The following is a 21032-nucleotide window of genomic DNA, read 5'->3' as shown; positions in this document are numbered from 1 at the left end:
CAGTAGATCTGCTCTGTGTTGACCCGCTTTCAGCTGTGGTTATAATGGAGGCTCACAGTGTGGAGCTGTGGTTATAATGGCAGACTCCAAGAGTGCAGCAGTGTGAATGAGAGCCGGGCAGCAGTGGCTCACCAACCTGCTGTGCATAAAGGTTGAAAAATAATGAAGTTGGGGAGGATGGCTCACTGTGGGTTTCTTAGTGAGGCCCAATATCTCGTTTGATTGCGGAACGGCTTCTCTGTTGTCAAGCAGCTGCCCATTAGAGCTTCATTCATATGTCTGCTCAGCTTTTGATTAAATTTCTCATATCACATCTCTACGATTATCTGTACAAAAAAAGGAAAAAAAAAGCTATTGAAAAAACTAAAGTGCTTCAGATTAAAGGAAAAAAAAAGATGAATCCTAAACGAACATCTGCATCGCCTGGATGTGAGATGGGTATATGAACCGCTTTCTTCATGTAAACTTGAAAAGTTTCATTAAAACAAAACAAGTTTTTCTGTTAGCTCCTGCATATATTTTACGACTTCTTTTATTTCCTTTTATATTAGATGATAACTCTGTTCTTCTGTAATGCACATTTCATCATTTCGAACAAATTGTGATCTGCAGCTGAACAGCAGGAAGAAGCTCAAAGGCAGACTGAGAACCAGTCTCATACTGGGGGGGAAAAAAAGCTATCTTTTCTTCTTCTTTTTTTTTTCTTTTGTAAAGAAGTACTTGGGGCACAAACGTTCTTCAAGCTCCCAGTACATCTTCAGACAGCTCAATGAGACTGAAAACTGGAAACTCAGGGGGAACTGCATCCCACGATGCCTTTAAACAGACTATTAATCAAAGAATCAGCTGCTCCTGATGCTGTTATTAAAGCATATTAATTTGGGATGAACGGTATCATACTTAAATGTGCTTTTTAAAGAAAGCTGATCACAGTTTGTGTTAAATGTAACTAATTCCTTAATACAGGACCTGTCTTTGGCTAATATAGATCTACATGGATGAAAAAAAGTCAATTTAAAGCTTTCAGCTTTCATTAAAAAACGTTTTACTTGTTTTTATCAGTTCCTGTTTTGTTAAGAGCCAAAAAAAAAACAAAAACCTACAACTTTGATCATCTAAAGTACACATATGTTGTGTAAAAGCAGTTCTTTCATTTGTTTTTCTTGAAGATCCCATCCTGAATTAAGAGTCCTGCCAGGATCTTTGCCAGCTGTGACTGCTAATTCTGACCTCTGACTTGTGTGGGGGAAATGCTGAAATAATTTTTCTACATAAATAAATAAAAAGTCTCCATTCTGCACAGACTGTAAATCTGTGGAAAATTTATATTAAAGTTTCAGCTTAAGCAGCCAAGTCTATATCAGTTCATTTTGGGTGATCCTGAGTCATTGCCAGCCCAGGCGAGAAATGTTTCTGATGTCCAGGATGCATCCAAACCAGATGCAGGATCCACTTCCTCTCTATGTGCAGAAACAGTAACTCTACTCTGTAAAGTTAGATTTTGGTTAAATGAAAACTTTTTAAGTAGTGGTTAATCGTATTTTAGGTTTTGTATTAGGTGTTTAATTATGGAACCAAATCAGTTATTTTTTAATTAAAATTAGCCAGTCCAAGAATAATGATTAGCAAAAATAAATGGACATGCCATTTCTGTTGGAGAAGGTGGGACTGGTTTTTAAAACATTTCGTGACCACAAAGGCTGATGGGAAATGGATTTTTAGCAGGAATTGAACATTTGCGATTGCTTTGCTCTAAATTTGAGTTACTTCCTGTATTGTTTATATCTAGACTTAGTTGGAGGATGTTGTGTCCACTAACCTGAAGGTTGGTGTTTCGAGCTCCATACGAGGGGGCCACCAGCCAATGTTCTCTGAGGGCTGATCCTGAGCCCAGATAAAAGCAGGGGTGGCATCAGGAAGGGCATCCAGCATAAATCCTCTGCCTCAACCGTTGAGGTGAAGAAGACAGGAAAGAGAGACCAACAAGCATCAGACCTTTTAGCTAGCATACCTGCTGAGAGAGAAGAGGAGAAATAGAAGTTAATGATGCCCAAACTGTCATACATAGATACACTATAATAATAAACTAGAGCATTAGAACAACAAATGATGCAGGTTACTGTCATTTTCTTATGTCATTTCATGTCAGTTTCCCAAGTTACAGATTTACATATCTAGTCTGCGGCTAAAACAACACAAAAAGGCACCATTAACATGTTACCTAAAAGATGTATTGCTATGTTCAATGCTAGTAGGTTACCTAATCAAAGATTCAGTCTGAAACAAATTGAATAATTTTATGTGGACTTTCCATGACAATGACTCAGACTATTCCGATTCTCTCTTTGAAAGAAATGAACTATTTCAGTAAATCAGATTCAAGAGAGTTCATTCAAATAACTTAGGGGAATAAGAAAATGAGTTAAGTGAATTAAAAACTTTAGTTTTGCAAAAATAAGGATTACCAATGATGACGCAGCTCAACCTGTTCACTTTCAGCAAGTGTACAAACTAAAGTGAGTGGCGTTAGTGTGTGTTTCCTGTCTAACATGATACTTTAAACTGATTTTTCTGGTAAACTCAACTAATCCAGGATTACAGTGTACTTTCAGCTGACCTACACAGACCAAACAACGATCATGGCATAACCGACCTGATGCAGATGCTGCACACTTATAACTGGCCTTAAGGGAGAATCCAGACACCCTGCAGTGGAAAGTTATTTTAGGCAAGGCAAGTTTATTTATAAAGCACATTTCATGCACAAGACCATTCAATGTGGTTTACATCTAACGCTAAAAACTGTGCAGATGGTGCAAAGAAAGCATTAATAAAGCAGTTGAAGGCAGCAATATGTAGGAAAAAATAGCAATTAAATCATAAATTAAATTAAAATAGTTAAAAGCTAGATCAGTTAAATGTTACCGTGGAGATTACATATAGAGGTGCAGGTGAGAAAAGAAATGTTTCAAACTTGGATTTTAAAGCATCTACATTTGGGGAAAGTTTCTACTGGCAGTTTGTTCCACTTGTTTGCAGCATAACAGCTAAATGCTGCTTCACCATGTTTAGTCCGGACTCTGGTCTGGACTGGTTGACCCGAATCTTTATATCTAAGAGCTCTCCTTGGTTTTTAACACAACACAGAAGTTTTCTGAGCCTGAACCTATATTATACTTGCTTGTGTCCGTGATCTTGCTCCTTTTCTCGGAAACCACAGCCCATGAACATGGGTGAGGGTATGAATCTAGATTGACAGATGAATAGAAAGTCTTGCCTTGCAGCTTTGCACACTCACAACAAACCAATAGACGACCTGCACAACTGTGGTGCTGCACTGATCTGCCTGTCAATCTATCACTTCATACTTCCTGTGAATACAACTCTGAAATGATTGAAGTGTCCTCTTGGCAAAAGATCTCATTCCTGACATGGAGTAAACTCTTCATAATTTTCCAGTATAAAACCACAGGCTTGAATTTGGAGGTGCTGATCCTCAGCTGCTTCCCACTCCGGTGTGGATTGCTCCAGTTAGAGTTGAACCAAATGGGGTCACATCATTAGCAGAAAGCCATTAAAGTGACTGGCTGTGACACAGTCAAAGTTATTGTATTGCATTAATGGTATCTGCATTGATGCAAACACAGGAACAAATAAATAACTAAAGCAAAAGTGTAGCATAAAGTCTGTGCGCTGGCATCTGCTGAAAGTTTGGAGGTTTCAGATGTTTAAGATGCTAAACGATTTTCTCATCAAGTCTTGATTTGAATAGATCTAACCCTAGCTTCCTTGCAAGGGATTCATTCCTGATCTCCAACCTGAGTGCACTCCGAATACCACCTAAAATAACCCCCACCTTTAGCTGTTTCTCACACATGCACCAGAAATGATCCAGAGATATTCCAAAGTTGTGGTGCAAGAGCGCAGAAGTCCATAATGTTCACTCCTGACTTGTTGCAGAGATTTTCCAGCCCACACCCTGCTGAAATCCCCGCAAGATCAGCGCGTGAGATGATGTGTTAATGTAGCTGCTGAGAATTTACAGCAAACTAGTGTGCATACTGTTTTTCCAAAGCAGCCCAGTGAGAATATCTCCCCCAAAAAAATCTCACGTTGATGAGTATGTCAAAACAAAAACTGGAGGTCCTCATTAAACTGTTGCCACGTTCTTCTATGAATCTATACTGTTCAAGTGTGAAAATGGATTTTGACTGAATTCCTACTTTACATGCACTTCACATCTCTAAACACCATAGGTACACTCGCAGCAATGTTTTTGCAGAATTTTGTGATGTGATGTGTTTTTCATGAGAAAATTATGGATCTTTTAATTATTTAAAAGGAGTAAAACCATCAAATTAAGCTGCCATGTTTCATGTTGATTCATATGTTCCCTTTAGATCAAAGTTCAAACTCAGCAGAGAACAAAATACCTTGTTACTGCAGACCTGCTGCAGCCGAGTATCATTTTGCAGCTGTTAAAAACACCACGCCTTTGTAGAAATGAATATGCATTGTAGTTTTTGGATCATGGGGCAGGACTTGCACGTAGCTACCGCACCACCGAGGTGATGTGACAATTCATAGCTACTCAGAAGAAAAGCAGCACTAAACTCTGGCTGAACAGCGTTAAAAGAGACAATTACACAATGAGGAATTGCATAAGCTTTACTGAGAATTTCTGGCCAGGTCCTGCTGATACGCTGTGCACGTGCTCCAACATGCAAAGAAAATGGCGACTCTGTCTCTCTCACCAATTAAGACACAGACATGTTATGTAATGGTGTTTATGCCATACAGCAGCAGATGCAGTCCCTGTGAGTCGCCTTCTGTTTGCTAATTTGACCAGTGGCGAGTCTACTCTCCCTTCATATGAAGTGCAGGATTTGTACGACTCAAATACTGGCTGCACATCCAGCTGGGTGTTTGTGTTGAGCATTTTCAGGAGATACAGGAGCTGGTTTAAGTCCCTGGAGTTCAGATGGAAAAACTTACACAGATGTTCTCGCGGGATTCCTCACTTGTGATTTTTTTTTCCCCCCACGTTAGCTTCTTTTCTTATTTCCAGAAGCTTTTTCTGAGCATTTGTTCTGTTTCACAACAACATCCTGATTTACATTCACACAGTTACACTCATTCACACCTGGGAGCTTCAGAGTACAACTGCAGCCGGCTGCTGAGAACGCCTCTCGGGGGAAGCCGGAGGAGCAGAGGCCTCGCTTGGAGTCTGTTGGCACGGTTGAGTAGTCAAATAAAATTACACCCTATGTATTTTCCTAAACCTCATTCTGCTTCCTCAGAGGGAAGGAGTTTGAATTTGTGTGAATTGAAACGATAATCAAGCTGCAAAGAGGATCCAAGAGCTCCTCTTCTGTTGGAAAAGTTTGACCGGTTCTCTTAATGGCTGCCACTTCCAGGTCATTTCATTCATTCAGAAAACCTTCAGCTCACCACGTTGTTGTGGTGGAGATGAAAAGATTTTACATTATTTTGTTTTGTTTACCCCCCTTTTTTTTTAAGGTTTCAGGGCAAAATATGAATAAAAAAGTTTTTAAAAAACCAGGTGAAAAGTTCAAAAGTTTTGCTACAAGCAGATGTTTTACTACAAGGAAGAACAATAAAATTCTCTGAGGAGTTTTCAAATAACCCTGAGCGGCACCACTTTTACACAATCTGTTGTTTAAATTCTTTGGAAGGATGGGGCCAGAAGAAGTCAACAATCCACAATGCTCACTGATCAGGACAAAATAAAATCTGCATCTGTCTTTTCTCTTGCAAGTTGGCGAGCACAAAACATTCATGTCTGGTCTGACTTTGTCTCTGGAATCCAAATATAATATGCAGGAACATTAATTTTAATTGTTGGAGCATCGCTATACAGTTTCAATTTATTAGCTCAATATTTGCAGTTTAAAAATTAACAGGTAAGTCTGAGAAAATATTTAAAGTGGTGTGATTTCTTCCAAATTAAATTAATCCATCTAGAAAATGTAATATCTTTCAAAACATCTTTACATTAAGTTTTAATCATCTGTCAAGTACAGAGCATGAATGTCTACAGCTGATGGGATGACCAGGTCTCACTCACAGGTTGGAGTGACTTGTATTTTATTGCAGTATGAACCTTTGAAATTTTAGATTTCTTTTTTTATAAACTCAGTGTATTGATTAATTAAATATTTCAAATCACAAATAACATGATTTTCTGTGAACAATTATGATGAATTGCATTGTCATGAACAAAATCTAATAAATTCACAAGAAGTGTAATGTAGTTTTCTTTAAAAGTGCTGCTGCATGAAGAGAAGTGAAGTAACTTTTGCTTAACTTACATTTTAAACAAATAAAATGCATTTTACCAGCAGTATTCCTTTTATGCAGAAGCACTTAAAATATTTTTTGTAAATATTAATGTACTCAAAACAAGTTATTTAGCAAAGTTTGAATGAAATTTTAGGATTTTTCTCTTAATAAGTAACAAGTCAGCTCCATATGAGCCTGCCCTTTTCTTAACAGAGATAATATCTGCAAGTGAATTTCTGCCATCAGGTGTTTCCCTGCTGTAAGAAAAGTAAGATTTGAATCTCTGCACCTCTAAATTGTGTGACAAAGCCTATTTATAGTTCAGCTTTATTTGTATATCGCCACTTCACAACAATGTTGTCACAGGGCACTTTATATACACAAATCAACATACACATCATTTCGAGCCAATTCATACATATCCTATAATAGAAACCAACTGATTGCATCGAGTCATGACTTCGATCCAATCCCCCATCCTGAGCTGCACGTGGAGACAGTGGGAAGGAAAAAACTCCCCTTTAACAGGAAGAAAACCTCCGGCAGAACCCGGCTCAGGGAGGGCAGCCATCTGCCTCGACTGGTTGGGGTGGAGAGGACAGGAAAGACAGATCAACATGTACAACTGCACTTATTCAGGAAGACCTGCAGAAAAAAGGAGAAATAAGTTAGAGACGGCAATATTGGCATATATTTATACATTAATATATTAGAGAAGTAGAGAAATCAAACAAACTTTATAGTGACTCGTTAAAACTTAAAACCTTCAAGTAAAAAGGAGACAATTTAACTGCGGAGAATTTTTAATCTTGAAACTTTAAGCAGAAACTTTTAAACAAGTGCCGTGTGATGGGAATGAGTTTTCAGAGTGTTTATTTCTGCTTGTAAATGGAGCAGAGATTTGGTGGCGCAAGAGGCAGAAATGACCAAACAATAGTTAATGCTAATAATGCCAATCCCCCAAAAAACTACTTATACTCTGTCCAGTGACTGAAAAACTGCTTTTCACAACTTCCTCCAACTAGATGCTGCAAAATCTTACAGCTGAGTTTTGTTTTATGCACCATATCAAATGCTAGTAACTGGATATCAAACCACAGCACTGTTGCTGGTTGAGTTGACATCAAGCTGACTTTCACTGGCTGGACAGAGCTCAGAGTAGAAGTAGGATATAAGATGAGTTGTGAATAAGCCAATACACCTAGCATTCTAAAAAAAAAACTAAATATTGCAATAAAAACGCTAATGGAAATACCTAGTTTTTGGGAAAAAAAAAAAAAAGTCGCAAAAATATTGCAAAAGTGTAATGTAAACACTTTTTTTGCATTTATGTGTCCTTGGACGTGACGTTGGGGGTCATGAGTAGTTAATTTTACAATAAAGATGGCGCGGTGTGGAACAAACAACTGTGAATTTCAGAGTTTCGGAAAAGAAAATGAGGGAGAAAAGCTTCGACAAGCCAAAGCAAATTCTCCGTAAGTAGAAAACCCCAAAATAACGCGATGTGGCTTCCTTGCATAAACCGCAATTTTTGTAAAATCTTGCAAGTTAATCGAGATTTTACAAGACTTGAGGCTTATGTGCTAAACACTGTTCAATGGAAATACCTGAAAATCTCAACTGTTGTTTGTCAAAACTTACAAATATCGCTTTTTATTTAGCAAAAAAATGTAATGGAAACGCAGCTTTTGTTTGGGGGCATGCCCCCAAGACCTGAAAAAAAAAAAACTTTTAAAAATGTGCTGGCATAGGTTAATAAATAAATACACCTTCATCACTTCATGTGAAACATTGCATTTTAGGCTATCAATACATCTAAAGAAAAATAACAGAACAAAACAGAAAACCTAATGAGTGATGTCAACAGGTTGGTATAATAATGCATCAGTACAAACAGCATCAGTCTTTGGGGAGTAAAGATGAAAAGTAGATTTCCAATTTTTCATCGACAGAATAAATTTGACTTGAATTCCAGCTTTAGAAGTGTCTCCGGTTATTTCTAACATTTTCTTCCAGCTTCTCATTTTTCATTTTTCATCCATGTACACCAACACAAAAAGCTAAAAAGCCTCAACTTGATTTTTTTCTTTCTGCACAAACCAGAGAGCGTGTGATTTTGTACATTACCACCTCTGATCTGGCTGACCACAACATTTTAACATTCACATACACAAAATCCTCCATGCATCTCCACCTAGGAAATACAAGAAATACATAATAAAATAAATTTCCTTACAAGAAGCAATGCAACTTTTATCAAGGTTTGAATTCCAAACAGCATTTAACGCTGCGAAGCTGAAATACAAAACAGTACTTCAAGTGGAGAACTCATATTTACCTGATTTCCCAGGGGGCCCAAACGCAGCATCAGACTCAAAAGGTTTTTTTTTTTTTCAGAAGAAGCATTCATCTTTCACTGGTCGATTCATCGGCTGAGACACGAACCCAAACCCAAACGCGCCAATTGAATATTTAGATACACACAGAAACTGCCCACATCATTAGAGACTTACACACACACACACACAAGCACTGTGAACACTCGGAGGACACAACGGCTTTCAATCCACCCTGTGCTGCTATCAGGCTGAAATGTTATTTCTCACCTTTATTCTTATTCAGTTTTAAATTTTTTTTACAGCCCCCTTTATTCTCATTGTGATTCCAAAGGCAGAGCTTAACTTAAATTAACACCAGCACCATGATATCCTCTGAGAATACCGACCAGATATTACAGCTTGCCTGGGATGGGCTCGGCGACGTGAAGAACATTCAGAGTGAGCAGGATAGAAATGCTAAACACAGGCAGGAGCTGCCTCCCTCATTTTTAACAGCTGGATCAGGCATAAACACTTCCATAATCGCACAAGTTGTGATTTAGGCTCTTAACTGTTTTCATCTCTCATCTCAATTATCGTTGTCATCCTCTTTTCAAGACTTCAGTGGGTGAAGTAAGTCAAGGCCACGAGTGTTCGCTGACCTGATCTGTGGGTTGAAAGAGGAAACGGTCAGAACGCATAACGTCAGGATGGTTTTTATTTTGTGATTAGTAACTGCTGATTACAGAAGCTTAATAACATATTCAGCTATATTATGTGTCTTGTATGGTTCTTTGACAAAAGAAATAAAGATATATGCCTCTTTTATTTTGTTTTTTTTTTTAAAAAAGAATATGTGGTGTAATTGTTTAAAAAAAAAAAAAGATTTTCAAACACAAATCAGTAAGACTGAAAGAGGGAAGGAAAATGAACAATTATAGAAGCCCTCAGAGTGAGTATTTAATTTTTTTCAAAATTTTGCCAATGATTGTTTAATTAGAACCTCTCATGGAAAAATTCTCCCAATCTCCCCAAAGTAAAGAATCCTTGGATCACCCCCAAAATCCAATCCATTTCTGAGATTCCTTAAATTTTAAAATACTATAAATTTGTCCAAACAGACAGACAGACAGACCAACGCTGCTGAATGCATGACCTCCACCTTGGTAGAGGTAACAGTACCCTCAAAAAACTCACAATGGTATTAAAATAAATTCCTTTTGAGAGATCTAAAAACTGCCACACGTAGCTTCAAATATTCCCCTGATAAAATATGAGGACTATTCATTTGAAATTACTTTAAAGACAAACATGAGCACAGAAATAAAACACAACAGATCCAAAATTGCCCAATTGTATCTTGAATATAAACTCTCCCACAAAAAAACCCATCGAATCAAAGATAGGAAAAGTTATTTCCACATAAACTTAATGAGTTGCAAGAGGCAGTAAATGAGCAGAGAAATGAAGGTTTTAAACAAACATACATCAACTTAACCATTCCAGAAATGCGAAAAAACCCAAAGAGATGAATATTAAATGTTAAAAGGAGACAAACAACTCAATAGACTACAAAAGGCACTTTGGGAGCCCAGACTGCTGCCTGGCAACTTTTGCATCCATATAATAATTTCCATCATATGTTGTCATACTACATTCATTTTCCTAGATACACTGATAATGAATCCACAGTGTCTTGCCTACATTGTGGTGTTTTTTTTTTTGTTTTTTTTTTTGTATGTTTATATTTTGATTTGTTCTTTTGCAGGGGTGAAAATTCAAAGATAAAAAAAAAAAAAAGAAAAGATTTCTCCATTCTGGAATAATTCCAGAATTTTGCTGGAATCCAGATCTATCTTTGAGATCCTTAAAACCTGTTTAACTAACTCTTTTTTTTTCTTTTTTTTTTTGTGTATTTTGGCCAAGCATCCTGACAATTTATTACGGAGTTATATGCATAAATACTGAAAATGGTTCTATCTTGCAATGATAAAGAATCCTTCAAAAGATTCCTGGATCTAGATGGTGATCCAGATCACATATAAAATTTCATGGAATCTAAGTCAGACCAAGACACTTTCTCAGCAAAAACAAATGCTGTAAATCCTTCCAGTGGTTTTTGCATCAAGTTGCCAAAAGACAGACTGACAGACAGATAAACATCAGCAAAAACATAACCTCCACCATCTCCTTGGTGGATATTTTAATAGTAAAAATGACTGCAAATACATATTTATATCAACAGAATCAAAATACTCCTGGATACATAGAAATGACCTAAAATACCTTTTATTAAAAGACTCCTAAGACATAAAAACCCAATCCTAAAACACACCACCTTCAGAAGGATGTCAAATAACAAAAAAAGAGACTGTCAGTCGTTTTTTAGTCATTTCTTGTCATACAAAGTTCTTTTCTGGGGGCCAGCGGCCTCACAGTGAGTGTGTTCACAGCAGAGTTTTTATTCTTAAATCAGAAAAAAAAAATCTGTTTTCTTCGCCTCAATAAATGGTCCTGTTCTGTTTCAACAAAGGGAAAATTACATTCCTCTTGGAAATTATGCAGGATTTTTTTGGACTCCAGGTTAGGTTTTGAAATTTTGTACCAGATAGCTAGATAGACAGACAAACTGACAGACACAGACACAGACAGACAGGCAGAGCAGGAGGTGAGACACCCTGCAAGTAGAAAAATACACACCTTTCCACCAACCAAAAAGTTTCAAACCAAATTGGATTTGCAGAAAAATGGTCAAACAACATGACTTTAAAAAAAAAAAAAAAAAAAAAAGTACATCATGTTTATTACTAAGTAACAAAGGTTAAAGCTAAAAGGGACTAAATGAAAACTGTTGAGAATCTGGTGGAGGTGAATTTTTGCCAAACCAGGTATAATCTGGCCACTAAACCAGAGTTGGGAACATGTAGAGGACTAATTGTTCAACCTACCTGGCAGCTCATAGTCTGACCTAAAATGCACTGGATTAGCCACTTACACAGCTGGACATCAGCTGAGTCAGTAGCACAGAGTACAAATATCGTCCACTGGATTAGACTTAAGTCAGCTGCATCTGAAGTTGCGGCTGGCTTTTAGAGGCTGTGTGCTGGATCCATCTTTACAAACACGTTTCCCAATGAAAGCAGATTATTCTGGTTTTCCAGAAGAGTGGCAACAAAATCTGAAATGAAACCAATTAAGGTCGAAAAAACTGATGTGAATTCATTCAGGTTACATCACGAACAAAATCCAATAACTTTGAGTAATCAGCAAAATGGTAATCTGATCTTCTACATGCAATTCTGGAAATGTGATATTTACAAAAGCATGGCCAACGTTTCTCCACCCATTTTCAGATTTTTATACGTAGTGATGCAACTTCCAATTATTTTCAAAACATCCAGTCCTTTTGAAACATGCCCATTGGTTTTAGTATTAGCAGCCAATAAGGTGCAAAACTACATGTTAATATTTTACATAATAACAGCTTCTTTTTTGTTAACAGATTCTGCTGAAAAGGCAGAAGCGACAGCTTTTTGCACATATGCAGACATATAAAGGTCAACGGTTTGTTGTAAGCAGATGTAGGAACTGGTTATTGGGGAGAAATCTAGATGTGTTAATACAATTTCTCATCAGCAGATAGCTGCCATTACTCAACAAAGTAAGTCTGCAGGCTTTAGATGTTTCCCTGCTGCAACACTTTTGATTCAAAGTAACTGGATTAAGACAGTTTGATATCAAGCTCTATAAAAGCCTGTTAATAACCCATGAATTGTGCCGTCTGCTTCATCCCTTGAATGATCAGATAATACCAGAAGTGAGGTTAATTGGATTTTGTGCATTTAAACAGTTTCATGACAATCACAAGTGGAAAGCAACTGTACTTCCTGTCTTAGTTTGTGACGACATCCCTCCTCCAACTAGAAAAACGTCTTTAGTTCTACCTGACTGGTGGAGAATTTACCTTATACACCAGGACTACTCTAGTGCAATGGAGGCCATAGTCCTGGTGGTTTTTAATGTGTTTCTGTTCCAACACACCTGATTCATACAGAGTCACTAGACAGAACTGTATAGGTGTTGGAGCAGGTATACTTTAAAAACCTGCAGAACACAACGATTAGTTGGTTGAAACAATCATTATTTCCCATGCTACTTCACGCTGAGAACAAACCGGTAACAGCACCATGTTTAAATATACTAAGAATTTTTGTTGTTTAGGATCACACGCTGAGAAAAAAGATCACTGATTGCTGATCTCAAACATTATTGTCCTTTGCTTCGTTGTCTCGTTCTTGTTGGCTGTTTTTCAGGGAAAGGGCTGCGTTGTCAAGACATAATGCCTTCTTGTAGCTGGCTCATTTATCCCCATCTAGCTGCTGACTTCAATTCAACTTTCAATTTTATTTATCTACCGTCAAATCACAGCAATGCCATCTCAAGACGCTTTACAGACAGAAAATAAAAACATAATGAAGGCCAATTCAGGATAGCCTATATAAGGAAACCAACAGATTGAGTTGGAGGGTCCAACTCAATCTCCCATCCTGAGCAAGCACACTGGTAACAGTGGGAAGGAAAAAACGCCCTTTTAACAGGAAGGAAACCTCCGGCAGAACCCAGCTCAGGACAGGCAGCCATCTGCCTCTGCTGTGTGGGGGGGGGGGGGGGAGGACAGAAAGACAACAGGAACTGCTACTCCCGGCCAGGGAGACATACATGTTAATGATGCAACACACTAAAATTTAGGATCAAGGCTGAGTGTGGGGTGAAACTTTGAAAGCAATATCATTGCACCTCTGACACCCATATGAAATTGTTGAAAACATGCACATCATGTGACCTTTAAAGCTGAAAATAAACTAAAAACATGTACAAAGAATACCTTAGAATCCCAGCGACTTTGTGATGATCCAGTTTGTATTAAACAGGTGACTAGTAAGGCTAGTTGTTGATTTCAAAGTAAGCTGTGGTATGAATATTTAGAGAAATATAATCAGTAAACAATCTTATTTTGAAGAAGATAAAAGACTGAAAAGACATGGAGAATTTCTTTTTTTTTTTTTGGTGAAAAGAAAGGACACAGATCAAACCAAAACAGGCCCTAATCCCAGTTTCAGCAGCCCCAACAGCTCCCAATATGGAGCTAGCCACACAAATCGTTGTAGTGAGACACAAGGATCCAGTCTTCCACCACTAACAATAGCTTCACCCCTAGCAGTAAACCAAAACTGCAACAGGGGAAATGTAAATGACCCCCCTACCACCATGTCAAGCATGCATCCAATCCTAATACAAGCAACTTACCTTTCAATGGGCCTTTGTGAAAGTGTTGTAAATATTTGTACTTGATGATTCCAGATTAATATAAAGATTTTTTTCTTGTCTCTATTGACAATTATTACAGAATATCTCTGACACACATACTCTCTATGTGTGTCAGAGAGATGAACATAATTATTTCCTTTCTTAGTGTATGATAAAGTCTTCCTCTCCCTCTGGCCGCCCCCTGTATTAAAGTTTAGTTCTACCACTGTGGTCAATAACTCCAATAGCTCCTCCCTGGGTCCCTTTTCTAAATCTAATTTGTTCATTCACATGTAGACTAAACAAGCTGGCCTAATTCCATGTCGGTGTGTCATTTTACAACTCCTTATGGTGCTGCACAACCGGGGGTGATGTTAACTTGGCAGTGTCGGTGTGTCTAATAGATCAAACTGGACAATAAAAATGTTGAATGTTGTGTTGCAGTTTGCATGATTCTGTGGAGTGTGACAGTGTTTGCATGTTGCTTGTTTTCATATGATAACAGGATGGTTTATTATTGTTTCAAGAAAACAAACTTTATTTTCTCAAGATAACGGATTATTAAAACACAGGGTTGCGGGGGGATGGTGCTGTTCCTAGTCTATTACAGAAACAACAGAGAGACAGACATTCAGCCAGACTCACACTTACTCCTAGCAAGAGTCTCAAATCTGTTGTAATGCATAAATGGGGAGGAACTCCCCACAGGTTACCCCATAAACCTACTTGTTGTTAAAATAAGAATTATACTGCGGCTGGCTAAATGTGAGAAAGCACACAAAAGGCAGGTCGGATCTGCCTCTTTTATTACCTCTATCTGCTAGGAGCCAGATTACAGGAAGGTTGTCCTTGAACTCCTGTTGCAAATCTGACCTTTTATAATCCACCAATCTGTAAACAGCATGACATGTGCAAGAAAAAGGAAGAAAATATTTCCTAAACTTAACCATGCCTTTAAGCTAATCCTAACCAAATGGAATAAAGCTGAAAGACAAAACAATAAGTGACTGAAAATGTAAATATTAATGTCCTAAAAAAAACACTTTAATCCAGTTTAATACTCAAGCATTTATGCCAGCATATAAATTTTGCAAGGTACATGAGACCACAACACACTAGAGTTTAAAGGTTTAAACTTTTTGTGTCAGGAGGTTTAAAACATTTCTTTCACAAGACAATGATCAATGAATAACCAAGCATTGTCCAAAATACTGTGTGACAGAACGAGCTTAAAGATCGTGGTGGGAAATCAATGTTGGGTTTATATGTAACAAGTGTGAGCATGCATATTGTATGTGCGTGTTTGGTTTAGATGCATAATGACATGATACAAAAACACAGTGAGGAGCACAAGTTGTACCCTTTGAAAAAGGCTGTGTTTTATTGAAATACAGCAGACATCAACAGGTTGTTTTGCTGACCTGGGCAACAGAAACGCGGCTTGAATACTTTCCAAACTATGTAAAAAGAAGTATTCATGGCTATTATTTCATTATTTTAACTCCGCAAACTTCAAAGACACTTTCAACCCAAACTGAGTCAACTCCACCTCATTTTGGGCCGCAAGCTGATTAACTGAAGTGTTGTGAACGAAACAAAAACAAGCTGGTGCTCAACATCAATTTGGGTTTTCATTGCAAAATGCTGGTACAGTATGCAAAGTTTAAGTATCTGAAAGAGCATTCAGGCCGGTTTTTGTGCCCAGGGCTGGTTGTTTGATAGTAGCAGTAGTAGAAGAAGCAGAACCTCAGTTATGAAGCAGGGCTGGCCTCAACTCCCTTTATAGACATTTAGAGCACCTGGTTTCCCCAAAAAGGAATAGGTTTCCTTCCAGAATTCAACAAATGAACTTTGATGCGATCTTTACCTCTTTTGCCCAAGGGGAAAATTCACTTTCACCATGTGAAAATGTTGATTGCTTTTTAAATAGTTATTCTTAAAGTACAAGGACACTTTTGTTTTCTTCCCAAGACAATGAATCATTTGAAACTCACTGGAAAGTTTTTGTGGGATCATGGTAATTTGGCTAAATGCACAGCTTCTTCATTTGCATGAAAGAAAAAAAATCAATCAGGCATGAATGGCTTAAAAGCCAAAACACTTTGGGTGGGAGTGCTTTTTCACTTTTTTTATAATAAAAGTTTTGTGCAAGATTTGATTGTCTCAATTCTTAAAACATCAAGTGCAAAGTGATTTTAAATGTAGTAAAGGGAAGATGATTGAAGCTTTTATCCATTGGTTTATTGTGACATGCCAGACAATTTGAAAGAAAGTGCTAAAGTGTGATTTTACAACTGAATACAACTTCAGACTTTGGATGGATTGAGACCATCAATGCTTATTTGTCATGCTGACATTTCAGGGGCTTGATTAATAACAAACTGTAAAGATGCTATGTTCTCTAATGATTGGATTTGGAAAAAGTCTTTTTTATCAGGTTATGAGAAACATGAGCTAATGTGAGCGATCAAAGCAAACTTTAGGTGATGTGAAATGGTTTATGCCATCACTTAGATTGTAAAAACCCAAACTTTCAATACCTTAATTGCATAAAATCTTTTGGAGGAAACCAGGTGCTGACATATATAAATTTCAGCGTGAACAAATAGAGCAAGTTTAAATTAAATAGAGGAAGGACTTGAGCACACAGGCTAACCTTAATATGTTTTCTTTAAGTGTGAATAAATCATGAGTGTTTTCCATGTCTGAATGACAAGCCAGATTTTAACTAGTTGTTAGCATGTTATAAAAAGAAATGCTTGCCAGCAACCAGATTTGTGACTGCTTGCTAGCATGTTAGCAACAAAGCTAATGTACCAAGTACCAGTCACAAGAGTTCTTCAGCATTGCTCACTTTTAAACTCTCCATTAGCAAGACTGCTACAGAAGCTTCAGAGATACATTTTATGCTTAAAGTTTTGACTCATCACTTGCAGAAGTCCTTACTTCCGAAAGAAGATGTAAAAATAAGCTAAAGGTGCATCACTGTTAGCTTTGTAGCTTGTTAGCTTCCAATGGAGTATTGGAGCTAATCTAAACGTTAAAGATAATTCATTGCTTCTATTCAAGCAAATGCACATTTAACCTGCTGAACAGTGATGTAATTCCAGTAAATCAAATGTCCTTATTTATTTCTTTTCTTTTACTTTTTTTTTTTTAAAAGGCACAATTTCCTGTCCTGTTTTTGGTGTGCTCGATTCTTTCCTCTTTTCACATTCAAATCCACGACATTGTGTAACTCCTCAAAGCAAATACATTCAATCATTCATCAGAAAAATATTCAATCTAAATTATGCACTTGCAAAAATAAAACTCTCTTTGAATGCTTTCTAAGGCTGAGCGTCCACCAGGAGGCTCTCTCTGCAGCGCTGCCGTTTTGTTCAGGTTTTTGCACAAGGATGTGCCACAGTGCGGCGAAGGAGAGCTCTTGGCGAGGCTGAAGTTTATAAAACTACGAACACTTTAATCAGCTAAAGAAAAGCACTTTTAATGACTCATAACAGCAGCCGGAGCCGTGCATGAAGCCTCAGACGGCTGCTGAGCAATGGCCAAGTGGACGGAGTTGAAACCCCCCCAACAAGTTGTTGAGGCCAGCCCTGGTTTGCATTTGTAAATACAGTATTTCAGATATATGTAGTCTTAGAATCTTTAAATCTGACCAGGACACTACAGCGGCAGAAGCAATACATAAAGAAGCTCATATTCTTTTTTTTTTTTTTTGTTGTTGTTTTTTTACTATTACTCTTTTTTGTCGGAATGGAACTAGTTTCAACTAAGCCTACCAAGCCAACATGTAGTTATGTATCGAATAAAAGGCTATTTATCTTTTCTTGTTTACTTTTATTACAGGTGTCTATGATGGTGTGCAGGACGACAAAAAGAGAGAAAAAACAAAACAAAAGGTGGAAACAGAAAAAGGAAAGGAAGAACAAGAACAAGACGAGATAGGGACAAAGAAAGGTGAAAAGTAAGACAAAGTGAAAGAACAAGAAAGAACACAAGGAAAGAGATTAAAGTGTGATTCAGGCAGCATGATTCTGGATTGTGGGTTTTTGCTGTCGAGTTTGTGTGTTGTGTGATCGTTACCATTAAATACCTCTGCATTTGTCACCATTTGGACAGTTTCTTCACTGCTTTTTTTGTTGTTGTTGTTTTTCTCATGTTGTTCCTTCTCGGTTTTCAACAAAGATCCATGACAGTCACTTGGTCATACGAGCATGTTCGTTGGAACAAGAAGTGCAGATTGGCTTAAGTTACTTTTTTTTTTCTTTTCTTTTTTTTGTTTTTCATTTGCTTTTCTTCAAAAAAAGGGTTCCAGACAGAGTGGCTACAATAATATAATAATAATGATAATAATAATAGCACTTGACTTCACTTAAGCACGGTTTAAAAAAAAACAACAAAAAAACCAAAAGGTGCTTTTTTGTGTTTTGTTCTTTCAGATCTGATTTGATGTGAAGCGAAGTCCCCCCTTTTTCCTTCTCCTTCTCCTCCTCCCCGTCCTCCCACCTCTCCTCTCCTCTCACCAGGGAAGTGGCGGGCGGAAGTTAAGTGCTGGTTAGACGAAGAAGAAGTGACTGAAGTTCTGCCAACTGGTCTGTCTTTTTCTTTTCTGTAGTGGCTCCACTCAGCTTCAGTACAAAAAGACGAGAAGGAACGATGGAGACAAAAAAAAAAAAAAATGCTGCATGTTGCACGCACACATGCATACTGATGCTGGCACCGTGTTTGTTTAAAAGTCCATCAACAACAACAACAACAACAATAAAAAACAACAACAAACAAACAAAAAAAAAATGGTAAAAGAGCCGAGAGAGGGGTTTAAAAAAACAAAAAAGAGGAGGGTTCTGGGGGGACGAATTGCTCCCATTTTACAAAATGTAACAAGATTTTTCCGCAAAATTTTACAAATCTGTATCAATACAGGAACACAAAACAAACAAACATATATATCCTATTTACAAGAAGAAGAAGAACCCTTTTTTTTTTCTTTTTTCCAAAAGTGTAGTGAGAATGCAGCAGATCCCAGCTTTGGCACTCGGCGTTTTTGTTTGTTTTTTTTTAGTTTTTTTTTTTAGTTTTTTTCTTGTTTGTTTGTTTGTTTGTTTTAAATCCACCCTGTCTGTTGATCGGTCGGTGTGTACAGTCACACTGCTGCTGCAGGCACACATTCAGTACTCAGGTTCACCTTCCTCCTCATCCTCTCACATCTCCATGGCAACACAGGTCATGCACAACATCACCTCAGTCACGTTTGGTGGTCCATCCATCCATCGAGTTCACGACCTGCTAATCCCCCCTGGTTCTGATTCCTCCAGGCTGACTTCAAGGCAAAGTTTTGGGGTTTAAGGGGCTTTTAAGGGCCATATTGTAAAGTGCAAATCATCAGTTAGTTTGGCTATAAAGGCAAAGTATAGAATAAAAAACTATATTACTATTTAGGAAAAAAAAAACAATACAAAGCCAAGCTTTCTGTAGAAGGACGGTAAGAAAGATCTAAATCTGTCAATTAGCAAAACTTCCATTTAAAGGGAATGTTTGATCTCTTATAGGAAAAATAAATAATGCTACACAATCAAACGGGAAGCCTTAACATACGTATCAAACATTTTCTTTCAAGTGTAGTTCAAGAGTTCAATATCACCTGAACTGCAGTTAAGTGAATTTAGTGAACTGGTTTGTAGAGATAAAGGTGAAGTTTCTGAATTGCTGATCGACGTTTTCATGTGCAAAAAGCAAATGGGCATACAAGTAGGGAATGTAAATGCACCGTATTCATTTATAATTTAAAACGACTGACAGATATGTGCTACGCAGCTCTCCTTTGGCACCACAATGCTCATAAAAATGCATGTTAGGATACTGATAGAGCTTCTGCCTGAAGAGAAGTTGAGAACTTTGATATTTTTTGATAATTAATGACGCTGTCTGTATGGAATGTCATTTGTGAAATGTGGGGAAAATATAAATTAACACAACCCCCATGATAGATCTAAATTAACATTTTGAGATGAGTCAGTTTTACTTAGGTTAAAATTTGATGTTAGAAAAAGTCATAATTAGGAGATAAGAATCTTGTTTGTACTCAAACCACTGTTGCCATGGTGAAAGACCTCATATGAATCATCTCAACATGACAACAGGTGTCAACTTTGGAGCTTTGATCTGATAAAGGAGAAGAAATGTCATGAAGATTTGTTCCAGAAATTGAACAAAAAGGACATTTTTACATGCAAGTAAAGAAGTGTAACGTTCAAAGACAGTCATCAACTAAAACAGGATTAAAGTAAACAAGGATAAATATTTAGTTTTAGTCTCAGTTTGATGAATGAACTATGTAAACATTAACTTTGAGCGTGTTCACATCAGCCTTTTTTTATTGAAATCCAAGTGCGTTTGCTCAGAAAGTCGGCTTCATTTGGGAAATATGAATGTGCAAAACAAATTCTGATTCGGATCAAAGAAGCGGACTCGGTCCGTTTCAAGCGGACAAAATACAGGAAGTGGACTACAAGGCAAAATGCATTGTGGGTTTGGTACACAATTGTTACCCACACCACAGATAAATACAAGCTAAACTTATACACGTGGGCTGTTAGACAGCTCTGGATGGGAGAAATAACTCGCAGGGAAGACGTGGAAGAATTTGATCAACGTTCTGATAGAAAACTGACCAACCAGGCCGCTAAGACCTGAAGCAACTCCATTTATTTTTTCGCCTCTGGTGGAGCGTACAACATGTATTTTGAAAGGTGCAATTTGCTTAGAAAGTGCAGCTTCAACACAATCATAGTCCGGAATGATAAAGCCTTGCCACCGAGTCCCAAATCGGACCACGTCCAGCAGACTATCCTGATGTCAACGCTCTATTTACCACATCACCAGGAACTCATTGGAAATACTTGGAAATTAATATTTTCATCAATAGAAGACAGTGTTTTTAAAATATTAGATGTTCTTTCAAGACTTTAAAAGCTACTTTTTTCTAAAATACCCCCAAGTTACACAGCAGTATATGTCAGTACGAACAGTTTTTTCCAATTTTATACTGAAAGAGGATCTTAGTAAAAGTAGCTGAGATGTAGTCTGATGTTTGATTACCAG

Source organism: Telmatherina bonti (genome assembly GCF_933228915.1).
Source record: "Telmatherina bonti genome assembly, chromosome: 19".
Lineage (NCBI taxonomy): Eukaryota > Metazoa > Chordata > Actinopteri > Atheriniformes > Telmatherinidae > Telmatherina > Telmatherina bonti.
This window is presented reverse-complemented; position numbering follows the sequence as displayed.